Genomic DNA, 5,097 nt, shown 5'->3' with positions numbered 1-5,097 from the left:
GAAAGCGAATGAGCCGCCAAGAGCAGTTATACTTCATTTCCACAAGTATCGTACCAAGGAAAAGGTCCTAAACTGTGCGAAGCAACGGCGAGAGGTGAAATGGGGGGATACTGATATATGAATTTACCAAGATTTGGCGATAGATTTGGTGAAAAGGCGGGGTGGCTTTCAGACAGGCGAAGGCGGCGTGGTTCAGAGCGGTCTATCCTGCGAAGTTGAGAGTGACATACAACTTGGAAGATCTCTATTTCAGAACGGTGGAGGGGGCCTGGGGCGTTCGGATTGGGATGAAACTGACAGATGGGACTGGAAATGTGATCTGGACTGAAGTGAAGGGGACTGTGCTTAGTCTTTGTTTTTCGTTTATGGTGTTTTACATTTCTGTACTGGGTGGCAGGAACGTCGGAGTTGAATGTGAAAGGGTAGTCTAGCTGTGTTTTAATTTGTTATCGGTATTTTGGATTTGAAGGATATGTGCACTAGCTTTGGTGGGGGTAGTTTTTTGGGGGGGGGTAGTTTTGGGGGGGGGGTTTATTCCTGGGATTGGGCTATGGAAGAGGGGATTGGAAGGAGTGGGTTCGGGTAGGTACCCCCGCACTAGCATGCAGAGTTTGGCTAGTGAACGGGAGTGTGGTGGGGGATGGGGCATGGCCGTCGAATTGTGGTTGAGCAGGATTTAATGGGCCTGGGAGATATGAAAGATGGGGGGAGGGAAGTCATACTGGGGTGGGGTTGATATGGGGAAGCATTTGGGGAGTTTTTTTGGGGGGGTTGGGGGGAATTCGCCGGTAGCAAAAAGATGGGGCAGTTTAGACTGAGAGGTAGGACCCAGGGCTTTGATGATGGTGGATAGGAAGGGCAGGGTGGATGAGAGACCCCCAGTCAGAATAGTAACTCAGAACGTGAGAGGGTTAACGAGATCAGTGAAGAGATCAAAGGTCTTCACTCATTTGAAGAGCTTAAAGGCTGATTTAGCAGGAGACACATCCGAGGGTGAAAGATCAGGTGAGGCTTCGGAAGGGCTGGGCTAGTCAGGTATTTCACTCGGGATTTGACAGTAGGGCTCGGGGTGTAGGCAAGAGGGTACATGAGGGATGTGGAGGCTTTGGAGAGAGTACAGAAAAGGTTTAAAAGGATGTTGCCTGGTATGGAGGATATTAGCTCTCAGGAGAGATTGAATAAACTGGGATTATTCTCCCTAGAATGACGGAGGCTGAGGGGCGACCTGATAGAAGTTTATAAAATTATTAGGGGTATAGATATGGAACAGTTGGAGGTTTTTTCCCAAGGTGGAAATGACAATTACAAGGGGCCACAAGTTCAAGGTGAGGGGGGGGAAAGGTTTAGTGGGGATGTGCGGGGGAAGATTTTTACACAAAAGGGTGGTGGTGGCCTGGAATGCACTGCCAAGTGAGGTGGTTGAGGCAGATATGTTAGCGACCTTTAAAACTTATCTAGATAGGATGGAGGGGTCTGTTATGCATTGAATTATGTTTACATTTGTATTTATATTTGTAACCATAAATGCCTTAGTAAAATGTTTGTTAAAAAAAAAGGATAGCCGCACTAAGAGTATCCCCTGAGGAATTTGAGTAACTTTGTATGTATATAAATCTGTTAGTTATCTTTCCACATGTTTGATAATAAATCATTGTTCTGGTTGAAAAAAAAGACTTATCTAGTTAGGCACATGAACAGACAGGGTATAGAAGGATACAACGTGATCGACGCAGGCTTGGAGGGCTTAAGGGCCTGTTCCTGTGCTGTACTGTTCTTTGTTCTTTGTACGGTTTCAGATGGAGAAGGTGGTGGTGGTCCAGGGGGGCAGGTATGTAGTAGTGACGGGTGCACTGGAGGGTAGGTTGGTGGGATTAGTGAACACATATGGTCCCAATTGGGACAATGCGGGGTTTGCAAGAAGGTGATGGGTACTATCCGGGATCTGGATACCTGTGAGGTGATAGTAGGAAAAGATTGGAACATGGGGTTAGATCCGAAGGTGGGCAAGACCCAGCCACGCTCGTTGTCCCAAACATGGGGTGGAGGGGGGGGGCAAAGCATTGGCTGGGCTTAGTGGGGAGCTAGGAGGAGTAGATCCATGGAAGTTCCTACGTCCAGAGGTATGGGAGTGTTCTTTTTACTCCCATACACTTTTTAAAAATAAATTTAGAGTGCCCAATTCATTTTTTTCCAATTAAGGGGCAATTAAGCATGGCCAATCCACCTACCCTGCACATCTTTGGGTTGTAGGGCGAAACCCACGCAAGCACAGGAAGAATGTGCAACCTCCAAGCGGTCAGTAATCCAGAGCCGGGATCGAACCTTGGACCTCGGTGCCGTGAGGCAGCAATGCTACCCACTGCACCACCATGCTGCCCTTCATACACAAGGTGTACTCAAGAATTGACTTATTTGTCGTGGGAAAGGCACTATTGGCTGTGATTCAGAGATCTGACGACTCAGCAATCGTGATTTTGGATAATGCCCCGCATTGGATGGATGTGGTACTGGAAAAGGGGTTAGCTCAGATGCCGGGGTGGAGAATGGGTGTGGGGTTACTAGCAGACTGGAGCTTCTGTGAGAAGATTGGGAAGGTGATCGAGGGGTATGTGATGTCTAATTGTAGGGGGGAAGGTCTCGCAATCAGTGGTCTGGGAGTCATTGAAGGCGGTAGTAAGGGGGGGGAGGTCTACCCCAGTGTCCTGACAGATCTGGATTCTATGTCCTTCCTATGTGCTTGCCTTTGTCTGTCTAGCCCACCGCAGGATCCTTTCACGGTCCTGGTATCGGTGCAGTTTTGCTATGATCGCTCTGAGCTGCTCGCCCGCTTTGGGCTTCGGTCTGAGCGGCCTATGTGTTCTGTTGAATTCTGGGGGGTTGGGGAGCTATCCCTCCCAGCTAGGTTGCCCAGCATTTGGGCGATATAATCCTCGATGCATTCCGGTTGGCCCACTATCTGTACGTTCTGCCATCGGGACCTGTTTTCCTGGTCCTCGACCTTTCCCTTCAAGCTCCCCTGGGCCACTACCAACCTTTTCACCTCTGCCTCCAGAGCGACGATCCTGTCATTCTGGTCCGTCAATCCTCTCTCTTGGTTTTGAATCATCCTCTCTTGCGCCTCCATTTTCTTTCCCAGACCGTACATCATTCGTTGTAGTGAGTCCATCGCCTCCGTCAACACCACCTTCAAAATCATCTGGATCTCAATTCTATTCACCTCCTTCATGGCAGCCAGCTCCTTCTTTAGGAAGGTCCCACATCCGTCTCCTGGTGGAGAGGGGGCTGGCCCTCGGGGCAATGGTCTTCCCCTCTTTTGGGCGGCCGGGACCTCCTCATCTCGTGGGTCCACAGGTTCATCTGCCCGTTGCTCGTGGCCCTTTCCACCACTTCTGCCCTCTCGCCGGCACTTGAGCTCCCATTCCCGGCATCTTTCCCTCCGCTGTTCCTTTTCGGGGCCCTGGTATTGAGGACTATTGTGGAGGATGTGTTGTTGTTCATTCTTACTGATTGTGGTCTGTTGGTCAGAAAGTCGAGGATCCAGTTGCAAAGTGGGGAGTCAAGTCCTAGGTTTTGGAGCTTTAATATGAGTTTGGCTGTGATTATGGTGTTGAAGGCAGAGCTGTAGTCAATAAATAGGAGTCTGATGTAGGAGTCCTTGTTGTCGAGATGTTCTAGGGATGAGTGTAGGGACAGGGAAATGGCGTCTGCTGTGAACCGGTTGCGGCGGTATGCGAATTGTAGTGGAGCAAGGCGTTGTAGGAGTATGGAGGTGATGCGCTTCATGACCAACGCCTCGAAGCACTTCATTACGACTGAAGCCAGGGCCACCGGACGGTAGTCATTGAGTTCTGTTTGGGAGGAGAGCCACCTGATGTGCGTCAGCTCAACATATCACCGTCACCGGAAGTCTACCACTTGTGATTTAATAAAGATCCTGGACAAATCACAAATCGTTTGGTAGATTCCTTGCTGGGCATCGAACACATTGAAAAAAAGCTTTCCCCATGCTGGATATAATTTATTTTCTTTTTGTGGTGTCCTCCACAGTATTTACATCCAGTACTTTGACTGTGATATTTCTACTGGCCTTCTGTGAGTTGTCCTTGCTTTCAATAATTGTCTTGTGCTTGAAAGGCTTAGACTGTCACTTAGATCAATGCTAAACTTTGTCAGTTCTCCCACCAATACAAAAACAGAAATTGCTGAAACGAAAGAGAAAATGCTGGAAAATCTCAGCACGTCTGGCAGCATCTGTGGGAGAGAACAGAGCTAACGTTTTGAGTCTGATTGACTCTTCGTCATAGCCAGAGAGAACTAGAAGTAGGATGATATTTATACTGGAGGGAGGGGGGACGGGGAGCAATAAGGGCTGGATCAAGGTCCAGTGATAGGCAGAGGCTAGGGAGAGATCGACAAAGATGTCGTGGACAGAAAGACAAAAGGAATGTAAATGGTGGTGATCATGACTAAGAAGGTGCTGATAGTGGCACATTGATGCACAATCAATACTCTCGAGACCACAAGGAGTCATATCGATTCAGCTTTAATCAGATAGAACTGTACCCAGCAGCGATGTTACAGAAGTGAAGGCTGATGGGACGGCATTGGTTCTTATACCCCGCCTCTCAGGGTGGGGCTATGTACATTGTCAAATGGTAGACCCCGCGGTCTAGCCAATGGTCATTCACCTCTCAGGTGCTGCAATACCTGGTATTACCACATTCACCCACTGTTAAAAAAGGACCCAGCGGTTTGATGGCCAGTGTTACTGTCGCCTTTGCATGGTAGGACCAGGTATTGCAGGTACCATGCTGTCGAGGGTAACGGAGAAAGTTCTTGTGTTTTTTTTCATGGTGCTGCAATCAGACGATCGGGTGGCCTGGTCGTCCTTCGGGTGCGTCTGAGTTTCGGCGGCGATCCTGGTGAGGGCCCCGGCGGTTGTGGCTCCGGGAATGTGGTGTCTTCCTCCCAGGCAGTTTCGTCACCCCTAGGCGGCGCTGTAGGGGCGAAAAATGGGCAGGGGGGAGGGGCGCCGGTAGGGGGCGTCGGTGTCTGTTCGCCGCTGGGTAGGGGTTCCGGCAGCAATACTGACCCTCC

This window comes from Scyliorhinus torazame, unplaced genomic scaffold (assembly GCF_047496885.1).
Source record: "Scyliorhinus torazame isolate Kashiwa2021f unplaced genomic scaffold, sScyTor2.1 scaffold_364, whole genome shotgun sequence".
Taxonomy (NCBI): domain Eukaryota; kingdom Metazoa; phylum Chordata; class Chondrichthyes; order Carcharhiniformes; family Scyliorhinidae; genus Scyliorhinus; species Scyliorhinus torazame.
The sequence above is the reverse complement of the archived record's forward strand: the minus strand, read 5'-3'. Positions refer to the sequence as shown.